This window comes from Physcomitrium patens, chromosome 1 (assembly GCF_059467195.1).
Source record: "Physcomitrium patens ecotype Gransden chromosome 1, ASM5946719v1, whole genome shotgun sequence".
Taxonomy (NCBI): Eukaryota; Viridiplantae; Streptophyta; class Bryopsida; order Funariales; family Funariaceae; genus Physcomitrium; species Physcomitrium patens.
Genome location: NC_143410.1, coordinates 21373653 through 21387410, shown reverse-complemented (window position 1 = coordinate 21387410; position 13758 = coordinate 21373653). Strand labels below are relative to the sequence as shown.

General features: G+C 33.3%; 1 long non-coding RNA gene across 2 annotated transcripts; it reads left to right on the top strand.

Moving 5' to 3' along the window:
- The first annotated feature begins 5643 nt into the window (after positions 1 to 5643).
- LOC112278874 (uncharacterized) lies at positions 5644 to 9432 on the top strand. Of its 2 annotated transcripts, XR_002968813.3 has the most exons (3): positions 7360 to 7659; positions 7982 to 8115; positions 8334 to 9432. It is a non-coding gene; the product is annotated as an uncharacterized LOC112278874 (long non-coding RNA). The 2 variants fall into 2 exon arrangements; XR_002968812.3 differs by having other exon boundaries at positions 5644 to 7659; positions 7982 to 9432.
- The last annotated feature ends 4326 nt before the right edge of the window (positions 9433 to 13758 follow it).

Genomic DNA, 13758 nt, shown 5'->3' with positions numbered 1-13758 from the left:
AGAGCTTAGCTGTTTCTTTACTTGTGATAGATTTTGTATATGGTACAAAATGTGCCATCTTGGTAAAACGATCTACTATCACAAATATAGAGTCATAAGAACTTGAGATATGAAGATCCGTGATGAAGTCCATAGAAATAGAAGACCATGGTTGTTCTGGAATGGATAATGGCTGAAGAAATCCAAAAGGTCAATGATGAGGAATTTTTGATCTTGAACAAACATCACATGATTGTACAAAAACTTTGACTGCCTTCCATATTTGAGGCCACCAAAAATCCCTAGATATCAGCTCCAAAGTCTTATTGTATCCAAAATGTCTTGCTGCTGGAAAGTCGTGACGAGCTTAAAGAACATGTAAACGTACTTCTCTTTCTAGAACATATAGGCATCCTTCAAAATAGAATAGGTTGTTTTTGAACTCGAATTTAAAGGGATCATGAGATTTAGAAGAATTATTCTTGATATCATGAATAAGAGGGTCTGAAGACATACTTAATTGGACTTGCTTGAGAAAAGTTAAATCAATAATCAATGTTGATTTTATTACTCGAAGATGAAATTACTCCGGCTTCAAGAGAACTGTTCTTTGTTGCTCAAAAGCTGCATCTCCTTCTTTTGGTGCAAGATAAGAACGTCTAGACAAGGCATTGGACAAACCTTGTTATTTTCTTGGCCGATAAGTGATGTTGAATTCAAATCTTAATAAAGACATGCTCCAAAAAGCTTAACGATAATTTAATATGCGTGTTGATATGAAATACTCAAGGTTCTTGTGATTCGTATATATAGTGATTAGATTGGAAGCGCCTTCTAGATAATGACACCATTCTTGAAAAGAATCCACAACTGCAAGAAGTTCTTTATGATAGATCGCATAATTGATTTCTGCTACTGAGAATTTTCTTGAATGAAAGGCTACTCGATGAAATTTGTCATCTGTTCCCATTTATGACAAAATCGCACCTAGAGCAAAGTTTGATGCATTTGTTTTTATAAAGAATGCTTTAAAAAAATCAACACGATACAAGATTGGTGCAGAAACAAACATTATCTTTAAAGATTCAAAAGTAGCTTCCACTTCTTGATTCCATTGGAGTTTGTCTTTACAAGTCAAACATATAAGTGGAGCTGCAACTCGAGAGAAGTCTTTGATGAAGATCCGATAGTAGTTCGCAAATCCCAAAAAATATTGGACATCTCTTACCGTTTTTGAGATCTTTCAATCTATAATAGTTTGAACTTTCTTAGGATCCATCATAAGTCCATCATTTGAAATGATGTAACCTAAGAAATCGACTTGAGTAGTGTAGAATACACACTTTTCTATCTTGGCACAGAGTCCTGCATCTCTTAATTTTTGTAACACATGACGAACATGAAGTTCATGTTCTTCTGGATTCTTAGAATTGATGAAGATGTCGTCTAGATAACAGACCACAAAATCGTCCAAAAACTCTCAAAAAATATCATTCATTAGATGTTGAAAAGCTACTGGTGCATTTGTAAGTCCAAAAGGCATGATGTTGTATTCAAAATGTTCATACTTAGTTCAAAACACAGTCTTCCATTCATCTCCTTCTTTGATGCATATTAGATTGTATGCTTCCGAGAGATCTATTTTTGTATAGATCTTAACTTAATTCAACTGATCAAGAAGTCTAGATATTAAAGGAAGTAGATATGTGTTCTTGATGGTAATTTTATTGAGTCCTCAATAATCAATACACATTCGCAATGATCCATCTTTTTTCTTCACAAATAGAATTGGAGCTCCTGCCGGAGATTTAGAATGGCGTATAAAATTCTTAGCTAGATTTTCTTCAATATACTCCTTGAGTTCAGTCAACTCATTTTGTGATAGACTGTAGATTGGTCCAAATGGCGGTTGTGCTCTTTCTTGAAGGTCAATTGAGCAATCATAGGGACGATGCTCTGGGAGTATATCCGCATTTTTTTTTTTCAAATATATCTTGAAATTCTTGATATTGGCTTGGAATGCCACTTGAAGTCTTTCCACCAGTAGAAATAAGTGTGGCATAAATAATATATGGTGATTCTTTCATAACAGCATGCAAGAAAGCTTTTGCACCTATAAACATGAGTTTAATTGAACTAGGCTTATGACTCTCTACTTGATCAACTACACTATTAGTTATACTTTTAGAGAAAGTAAGAGTTTGGAAAATACAATCTATTTGAGGGTTGTATTTTTTTAATCACGATAAACCTAAAATGACTGGATTAGAGGGAGATTTAATGATATTAAATACTACAAAGTTATTATGACCATTGATTATTACTTCTATAGGAAGGATTTTGTGAGTAATATCTCCAGAAGACAATGGATGACCATCTATGACTTCTACATGAATAAGTTTAGTTTTCTTTACTAAAGATATGCTATGTCTTTTAATAAATTCTTCATTTAAAAAATACGTTGAATCTAACAAGGCAGAGGCTTTGTAATGTTTAGGTCCTAAAATAACATTTAATGTAAAACAAGGAGATGGCTCTGAAGAGAGAATATGACCTTTATTAGATGTTGTGCAAGTTTCCAGCCACACGATCCCTATTGTAGCTAGTTAATATCATTTTCCAACATATTGTCTTCTTTGACAGCCATACTCTTCATTTTGTGGTTGAGTCATTTCTTTGGACAATGTTGAGCAGTGTCTTTTGGTTTTCCACAATATAAACATAATCCTTCTTGATGACGACGAGTCTTTTCTTGCTCAGTAAGAGGTTTAAAACGTACTGTATTAATTTGTATATCCTCTATTTTTGAATGTATGTGTTGAAGACGTGTTGGTATTGTTATTGAATTATAGTAACATTGAGGTCCACTTGTATGGTTCTCAGATCGAAATTCAAAAAGATAATTGTCGCACTTCACAGCAAAGTCAATTGCTTGACTCAATGTTTGAGGATCAAGTAAGTTGAGCATTAATTTTTTTACCTCATATTGTAATCCGTAGAAAAATTGGCTAATAAGTGCAGCATCATCTCACTTGATATCAGTTACAAGTTGTGAAAATTGTGAAGCATACAACGTTAGTGATCGATTGCCTTGTCGTAAAATATGGATCTTATTGGTTGCAACACAAATTGCATCATATTCTTCATACATAGATCGAAACTTCACTAAAAAAGTCTCTAGATTATCCAATATTAGATCTCGTCGTTCAAGAAAAGATGAAAACAACGATAATGCTGAACTTGAAAGAAGCATATCAATGAATTTAACTTGCGATCCAGGAGATGGATAGCTTTGGGATTGAAGTTCAATCACAAGTTACACTTGATTGATAAATCCTCAAAACTTGGATCTGGTACCATCAAACTTCTCGGATAGAATAATTCTTGGTTCTCTAATATTGGAAGGGTGTTCCACCATAGGAGAAAGGACATGATTTGGTGTAGATGTTGAAGCAGCTCCAACCATTTCTATATCTTCACTTCCTGCCAATCTTGTTGCTCCTTGTGGTGGTAAATTGAGTTGATGCATCGCAAGCATTAACTTTCTCAATTGCTCTTGTATTTGTGCCATTGCACTCTTCATTTCAACAAGTTCTATCATGATAACACTTAAAAAAGAGAAGATGTCTAATATTGCTCAAGACAAATAGAAGATAGGACTTGAGAACAAAGAAAATACTAAAGACAATATCAATTTAGAAGAAGGTAATCCGTAACTTCTAATATGCTTATATCTTATCAAGAAAAAGGGATAATCCACTCTTAATCAAGATTAGATAAAGCTCTGATATTGTAGGTGTACTCTTATCAATCTGTCAAGGAAAAAAACTTGATGAAAAAGCAATTCAGACAAGTGAGCCTTCACTCAAAGAAAGGTAACAAAATATAAATAAACAAGTATGTATATTGAAAGAGAAACTAGAATGGCTATTGCCAAAAGACAAGAAAACTAGAGACCCTTGAAACTAGACTAGAAGCAAGAAAGGAGTTGACAAGAGTGAAGAAGGCTTTACTCTTGTCTCTATATATACTATCTAACTAGTGGCTACATGGCGATGTTATATAGGACCTCCAATATGTGTTGACTTCGTAGGATACATGCCTTGATTTACAAGGCAAGTTTTTCTACGTGTGGACCACAGAGTTAGCTTAGTCTTCAAGCTAACAACATGTGTGGCACATGGCCAACTTGTTGACCACGTTTCTAATCCAAAAAGTCAATTAAAGATACCTATGAAGTCAAAGCAGCATCTATGAAGCTTTTAGGAAGCTATCATATCAAATACTATAGAATTAACTTACATTTACCTCCTTTTACTTATTTCTACCTATTTGTATATGTAATTATGAGTATATTCGTGACAACAAGTTTCATTTTCTAATAGAATAATGATCCCAAGTATATATCTAAGAGTGAGAATTTGTTAGGGACATAATCCTTAGAACCTTCTAGAGACAAGTTTCTAGAACCTTCTAGAAGCAAGTTTCTAGAACCTTCTAGAAGCAAGTTTCTGGAACCTTCTAGAAGCTTCTTAGTTAGTAGAAGATATTAGGGACATAGTCCTTAGAACCTTCTAGAGATAAGTTTCTAGAACCTTCTAGAAGCAAGTCTCTGGAACCTTCTAGAAGCTTCCTCGTTGATAGAAGTTGCTTGAAAAGCTTCCTAAATAGGAGTATATATTGGAATCAAGGCTGAAGAGTTCTTCAGTCTCGACAACACATCTCTTGGAGCTCTAGCTCACCTCTTTGGTATTGTTCTCATCTGATTAATCTAGTTCTTGCCAGTTCTTCTTGAACTTCTTGTTAGATCTCGAATCTGTATTTCTGTGTCCTTGACAGTTTGTCGAGACTTCACTCACCTCAGATATCAGAGCTAGTTTCTTCTTTATTAGAGTGTAGATTACCCCTCTGCTTAGAAGTGTACTAGCATTTTAGAGGTTGCGGATTACCCTCCTCTAAACTGATATTTTTTTTGTTACAATATTGGAGTCTTATTCTTCTTGGAGAGAGTGGATTATCCCTTTTCTTGAAGCTCTTAAGGCATTTTAGAGGTTGTGGAGTACCCTCCTCTAAACCAATATTGTCTTCTTGTAGAGTCATTTCTGTCCTTCTCTTAGAATGGCCGGGGGCCAAGACATTAGTATGACAGAAAGTTCGGAGTCCAAGTTAGATGCTATCATGAATGCCCTCGCTATGTTATCGCAAAGAGCTGTAGAGATTGAAGGAGTCATGGCAAGGCTTCATAATGATGGAACATCTGGGATGGCACAATCTAGGTTGCACCAGCCTCAAACTTCAACACTTGGAGAAGCAACTTTGCCTCAAGTTCGATAAGCACCGCTGGTTCTACAACATAAGGAGCCCCGAGTTAGCCTTCCGAACAAGTTTGATGGTACGCGTTCCAAGTTTCAAGGATTCGTCAATCAAATCAGGTTGATAATAATTTTACAGCCCGAACGCTATCTAACGGAGGAGTCACGTGTTGGGCTTGTTGGAACCTTACTTACAGGACAAGCTCTATCATGGTTTGCTCCTTTGTTTGAGAAACGATCGTCCATACTAAACAACTTTGAAACCTTTTTGGAGGCGTTTGCAGAAGCATTTGGTGAACACGACAAGGTTCGATGGGCTACAAGAAAGATCTGGTCACTACAACAAGGGATGCGCTCTTCATCAGTCTATGCATCGGACTTCAAGCAATTAGCATGCGACATCAATTGGGACGAAGAAGCGTTGATGAGTCAATTCTATTGGGATTTAAAGGATGATGTGAAGGATTTGCTGTTAACTCTTCTAGATCTGCAAACGCTCAATGAAGTTATTAGCCAAGTTGTGAAGTACGATAATCACCTATTCCAACGTCGCTAAGACCAACGTTCAAGATAACATACAGTTTGCCACGTCCCAACTATGTCGGCAAGCAGCTTGAATTTACATTCAGAGGTAGAAGATATGTAAATTTATGCAGTACGTGTCAAATCCTTTACTCTAGAAGAAAAAAAGCGGTGTATGGAGGAAGGTCTATGCTTGTATTGCAGTGAAGAAGGCCACAAAATTGGAAACTGCCCCAAGAAGAAAAATTGACGTATTGTCAAGACTAGGGGCACGTTTATTCAGGAAAATGAGGATGCCTCGCCACAATAGGAACCGTGCGACAGAACAGTGAAATATTGCAACAACAACTAGGTTCTTTTCTTTCCGCTCAACCTACCCTTTGTTTTACAATCTCTTTGCTTATTGGCCCTCAGAAACTGAGAACCTTAGCATTATTAGATTCAAGAGCATCTGCTTGTTTCTTAGATGAAGAATTTGCAAAGCATCATAAGATCCCTTTAGTACAAAAATCCAAACCTATTTTCGTTAAGGACATAGATGGACGACCTTTATTGTCTGGTAGTATCACCCATGAATCAGAACCTATAGAAGTGATGTTTAAGGGCCATAGTAGTCATATTATTTTCAATATTATTAGAACCCCATCAAATTCTATTATTCTTGGTCTTTCCTGGTTGAAAAAGCATAACCCATCTATAGATTGGAAGTTGCTTTGAAGATATAAGTATACTTTGAGTGGATTATGACGTTTTTTTCTTATTTCATAAATTTAATTTTTTTCAAATTTATTGTACTTATTATTAATTAAGAAATAAAGAGGTATATAAAATTTTAAGCAAGATTAATAGTTTAATGAATAGATATTGAGAGTCTAAAATTTCTCAGGGATTAATTTGAATTGATTAGATTTTATTAGGTTTTAATTAGAATTTGATTTAGGATTTAGAATTTGATTAAGATTTGATTTAGAATTTAGAATATAATTAGAATTGATTTAGGATTTAGGATCTATTTAGAGTTGGTTTATGATTTAGAGTTTTTGTAAAGTTGCTTTAGGATTTCTAAAGAATTTCTTTAAGATTATTATAGATTTTTTTATTTTTTAAGGTTTCTTTTAGCTTTTTTTAGATTTTTTTTAGAATTTCATGAAAGATTTCTTCAAAATTCTTATAGATTTCTTTAATATTTTTTTAAGGTTGTTTTTTATTTTCTATTAGATTTCTTTACATCCCTTTATGATTTCTTTATCATCTTTTTATGATTTCTTTAGAAGTTCTCCAAGACCTATGGAATAGAAAAGAAAAAGGTTGAGAGTGGGGAAAGAAAAGAAAAGCAGAAAGAAAGAGTAGGGAGGAGAAAAGCAAAACTGAAAAGAAGAGTAGAGGAGCTAAGAAAAAAAGAAAAAAGAAAAAGGGAAAGAAAAAACCAGAAAGTATCTTTTCCGGCCAGATGAATGCCGGCCGGATCTCTTGGAGGAGGCCACGGGGATCAGGGGTTGTTCAGGACCCCGGCCGCATTTTGGGCTTTCTCTCATTTTTTTTATTTTATTTTTTTTGTTTTGTGATCCAGTGAGAGAACTCCGAGAATTTTGGTGTTTCTCGCTCAGGTGAGTGTATGGCTACGGCGTTTCTCTTCATTTTGTTGAAGTGCTGCGGTGCAGCATCCTGTGTTCCACTGATCGGCGTGGAGCTCCTATCCGGTATTGTTTGGCTGGGAGGCGTTGACATTCGAGAGTGGGCGTCGCCCTCCACAAGTCGACGTGGTCGGAACTGATGTTCATTTGCAGCACTGGATGCTCTCTAGTGGTTGTTGCGGCGGTGTTGCAAGGCCTCCCTTGCTATTGGGGTGTGTGTTATTAACTACATTGCCTCCTAGGTCTCGTTTTTTGTAATTCTATATTGTGCATCGGCGGTGGCAACTTGTATTGAATTTCCTTGCTGCGGTGCGATTCAAGAAAGGAGGCGCTAGCCGGGGCTGTTATTCGGTTCTACGGCATCAGTCCTACGGTTTGGCGTGGCTCCTTGTTGCTAGTTGCTCGTGCTCTATTAAAAACATGAAGTTGAAGAGCTTGGTGGAAGGTGTCTTGGGATTGGAAGTGATTCTATTGTTATTGACGGCTGCTACTCTCTACTCTAGTTTTTGATAGATCCGTGGCCGCGACGTTCAGGTTCAACTCGAGCTTGCAAGGAACGGGACGTACTACACCGAGATCCTCATCTCTAGGGCGCCCAATCTGAGTGGATTCCAAGCCCAGAACTTCCCTCCTCTATGTGGAGATCCCAAGCAGGACTGTTTGCACAGGTTTTCTAGTGCTGTTGGTGATGGAGATGCCGAGCTCAGGATTGCAATTTTAGTAGACATTTCGTGACGTTGCTCTACTGCTGATCGAAAGATAGAACGGGAGCTAGGAAGGATTAAGAATGTTTGTCTAAAGAGAGATTTGCCGTCTTATTGTTGCGCTGTTGCTGCAAATGCGAGCGAAGCGGTCATAGATTGAGTCTGTTGCTCTCTCTTTTCAGGACGAGAATTTGTGGCGCATTTTCAAGGCGGAGCTGGAGTTTTAGCGCATGGCAGATGTAGCATCAGTGTATTTTCTCATGAAGTATGCTAGAGTTCTCTATTCGACAATTTTGGAAGTGATTTTGTCCACTTTTTCCATCAAGTAGTACTTGAAGAGAATGTTCATACTTATGCTTCATGATTTTCGAGCACCACACAACCCACTCCTCCTCCCTGTCTAAGTGTCTGATAGTATTGTTCTAGTTTCATCTGGAAATTCTACTTATTGCTAGTAACGAAGAAATTGATTCATTGAGAATTATTCCTGAATAATGGCGATAGGTGAGGCCTTGCCCTTTCGTACATGGTTTTCCGCAGCATACGTGTCCAATGCTGTTGCCGGGTTTGCAGATGATGTTCTATGAAGAGGCTTTTGAAAGCTACATCAAAAGATTGCAGGCGAAGTTAAGTCATTTCACCACGTGGTTGGGTTGCTGGTTTTTATAGCAGTTGTGGTCCTCTAGTATATCACTTGAAGGCTTGGTGTTTAGTGAATAAGGGTTGCAACTAACTTGCAATGCCCTGAAAGCGGACCTTGTGTGAGCTTTGGGAACTATCAATGCACTCAGGGCAGCGAAGGAGATTGCGATTTAGTCGTGGAAGATTTATCCGAAGAAAGGAACTTGTTGCTCGGCTGGTGAACCGGTGGGATTGATGACGTTGCTGTGGTCTGCTCGAACAAGAAGCTACGGTAGCTGGTTTTGACTCCAGGTGCACTTTTGCGAGAGGAGCGTGTTGGGAGATTGGGAGGATCGGAATGGCAACAGCTGGAGCAAAGTACTAGATGAACTATGGACGCTGGCCCTCCGCATTGCGTTCAATTTTGGTTTTTCCTTCTGTGCAATGAATTGGGATTTGATACCTACACCACCTTGAAGACCTCGTACGTGGCAAGAAACGTGGTACAGATTGAAATTAGGATTGGACGAATCTCCACTTGGATGAGAGAAGTGAATGATATTAGTTTAGATTCAAATGAACTTAGGTTAGGATTTAATTAGGTTAAAATTGGATGTATTCCTAGTGAATGAGAATTAAGTAAAGGATGAATTTTAAATATGGATGAGAAGTTATATGTGGATGAGATTTATACTTGGATGTTTTTTTGTTGACAGACGAATCTTAATTAAATAAAAGGAAGAAAGCCTTATGGCATGAAATTTTTCTTGTGATTTATTATTGCATGTGTGAGTTAGTGGTAGAGGTTTTGCTTGATTGCTTGGTTGATTTAAGAGGAGTAAAGAACGATTGATTAGGATTTGAATAATAGCTACAACTTCTAAAAAATTACATAATAATTCATCTATTATGAATTAAAATAAACTTCCAATTAGTAGGGATTTATTTAGCTCACAAACACAAATCTAGCTTCTTAAGCATTATGAAGATTGTTACTAGATCAATATCTCTTGTACATCTTGATGTAGATTCATCAAAAATATCAAACATGTCCAAAGTGACAATGAATTTAATTGAAGCAATAATTTCTATTATGTATGCTTTGCTTGGATAAAAGAATTAGTATACAATCTACCAATTCAAACACTATATCTTCAATTATTGTATGTACAAATGGCTTTATTGGTAAGGTTCATAATGTTGGTTACCATTGTTAAAACTACTTTAGTGGTATCTAAGATGTCATGCTCTAGTAGCTATTATAAGATTTAGCTCGAAGGACTCTTTATCATTTTTGTATTTGTGGATAGTGCATTTGATGATGTGCACATACTAAGCACACCTCTTGAAAAGTGTCAACAATGTTTCTTTGGATATGGTATCATCTAGCAATACTTTAAAGACAAATATGTGAATCCCAATGTTATCCAAGGACATGCAACTAAATTAAGAAGACTAATAATAACTTATCACCATCAAAGATAAATTTGCTATTATTATGAAAGTGAGATGTAGATTTATTATTATTAAGAATAATAGAAAATGAATGTTCATAATTATATATATATATATATATATATTACTACTAATAAGTTTTGCTTTGAAGATATAAGTAAAATATTTTTAAAATTGATTTATTTTATTACAACTCTTATAATATTTTCTACTTTTTATGTGATTTAGTTATATTAGTGGAGATATCAAAAACATTAATACAACTTATAGTAATATTATTTTTAATTTTGTAATTATTAAGTACTTTGTTGTGGATGCACAATGTTGTTCTTTTCATACTTGATTTTATAATATAGAAGATTCTACAAAGATTCACCTATTTATGTTTTTATCTTTTAAATTTTAATTATATATAAATTTTTTCAAAAACTCTTATTGCTATAATTCTTTATTACTTATTATTGTCATATATACCTTTTATGAACAGATTAGGCAAAAAACTATTATTCTTTGGTATTTTAAGCTATCTCTAACTTGAAAGATATCTTATTTTATATTCTAGTGTTGATATAGTTGTTATTTTTTTTGAATTTTTGACTTTTTGACTTTTTGTCAAATAAATTCATATTCAACATTCATTTGATAAATACTACAAAGTTTATTTTGTTTGGATAGTTTAAATATTGATTTTATAACTAAATACTGATATTTTATATTACATAAGGCAATTATAACTCCTAAAATAATAAAATTTCTAACCATTTAATCTTATATATTTTCATTAATAGTTGGTTCATATATAAAAAATAAAAAATAAAAAATTATCTATTACAAGATTAAAAATATTTATAACTTATTTGTGAAATCAAATCAATATAAATTTAATCCAAATATAAATAAAAATGATAAATTAATTTAAAATTATTTTCTATATCTAACTATTAGTAAATTTTTGATCGAACATTTAATTGATCTAATCAACATAGGTATTTTCAATAGTCTGAGTGCTATAATTTTTAGAATTTAAAATACTAAATTTTAATATCTTTTCTATATTTAATAATTTTTTTGATGGGCTATTTTTATGCATATCAAATATAATTTGTGAATAAATATGTTTTTAATAGTATTGATTAAATAAATATTTCTACTATTTTTTAAAATATATATATTTTATTAAAATATTTTTTTAATATTTAATTGGAATTTTTTATGATAGGTGTTAATTTAACTACAGATTTTTTATTCATAATTTATTATATATATATATATATATATATATATATATACATATATATATACATATATATACTTATAATTTTTTTGATAAAAATATTGCAATTAATTAATATTATATTTGAATCTCAATATAATTTTTAATTTTTAGAAATTTTTATAATAAATATTATTATCAAATTATAGTTAAATATATTTTTAATTTTTATATTATTTAATTCTTATAATTAAAAATAAAAATAAAAAATCTTTTACACTTGCAAAGAATTATTTAAAATATTAATCTTAAATTTTCTTGTTAAAAGATAATACATTCATATACAATATATATCTATATATATATATATATATATATATATTGGAATGACTATTTTTAAATACAAATGAATTAAAAAGTCTTGAATTGAGAATAGAATATAAAAAATATTAACAAAATTGAAAATGGCTTTAGTCTTTTTTTTGCCTATACTAGCAAACAAAATGGCTAGTTAGAAGTTTTGTAAGACTATGATGCTTATTGGCTAAGTATCCAAATAATAGTTTGCTTGCATAATACTCTTTTAAATGCAAAAATTATCTACAAAGAAATTTTATTACCACATACTTCATAAAAGGATACTTGAAGATTCAATTCATATTCACAAAGTTTTATTGATGTCTTTTGAAGGAGATATTATCCACCTAGCTTATTTTTATCTACTTCTATATCTATTTACTAAAGTAATTTTGATATGTATGAAAATAAGTATATAATATCTATTTTAAATACATTTCGTAATTTTAAACTAAACTTTGCTCAAATAAGCAAGAACTTACTATTATTTAATGATTGGAATATTTTTATCTTGAATAATGTGATATTGCTGTTTGTTATAATGATATCAATTTCTATACTTACTTAAAGTAATAAAATATTGAAATGGCTTTTAACAATAAAAATATAATTTAGAATATTGATGTCAAATTTCAATATTACAACCAAGACTGACATTGTTATATTATTGTATGATAAATTGTTTGTAAAGGCCAATGAGATAAAATTTTGGCTGGTTAATTTTTATTTTTATTGACCATTGTAATTTAACAAAAGCATATGTTTTAGAATAGAAATTTAAAAGTAAAATTTATTTTATTCTAAAACACAAAATAGAGTTGAATAGAATTCTTTTCTATTCTATTCTATTCTAATTTATAGAACATCTATTCTATTCTAAAATTCTATTTAGAAATGTAGAAGTAAAATTTTGTCGTCAAATCTGCTAGCTCCAAATTTGGGCATGGATTCGCGTGTCTGTTTTCTCTCAAGGCAATATTGGCACACTATCGACGTTGGTGTGTGCTTCGATTTAATCAAATGCATTGTTGATTGATTCGTATGGCCTAGGCGGCTGTTCCACAGGTAGATGAGTTGTTCTGGAGACGGCATTGCATTCTTGTGATGCCTAATCTGAATTTTATTTGAGTGTAGATTTTTTGCGCTGATAAATGGTGCCGTCGGTTTTTCAAACTTGCTGATACAATTGAGGCTGAGTTCGTATCCATGTTGAGTTTGTATAATCGGGATCTCTTGTCCCAGTAGCCTAGTTTTACAATTTTTGGTGGACTTGATCGGATTAATGTTCTTTCCCAAAAATCAATAGTTGGTTTGTATTTTGTACATATTCACCTACAGATAGTAATTTTTATCTTAAATCTGGTACATAAATAATGACGCAAAGGCAATTTATTGCATTATTTTGAACCACAATTTTGACATTTCCTTGCCCCCTTACACTGAGTGTTTTTCCATCCGCTATGGTCACTGTGCTACGATGAGAAGGAGTTTCTATTTTTGAAAAATCATTCTGATCTTCAAAAAAGTGTCTCGATGCGCCATTGTTGATGATCCACTCATTTGTTGTGTGTCAAGGCCACATAGAGTACTTGTAGAGCTTTCTGGATCTCATCCGGTGTTGAAAGTGACTGCTCACTGTTTCTTTTCCACTGTTTACCCTGGTTTGATACGTATTCAGTTCCTATGATCAACAAAATTGGGCAATGTGTCCCAGTTTGCCACACCGGTGACAACTGTTCTCCTCGCCGCTCTGAAGTTGATTTAAATTGCAGTTTGTTCTGAGGTGTCATCGTGCGATAAAAATGTTGGATGAGCTCGACGCTTAGTATCCAAGTGTTATTCGATGCCTATCTTCAATGTTGTTTCTAAATTTCAATAAGTGTGCTTCTTCATTCTATTTTGCGCGTAACTTTATCTTGATCTCTTCCATATGTAATCGGCTTGTCAAGCTTGCTGAAGTC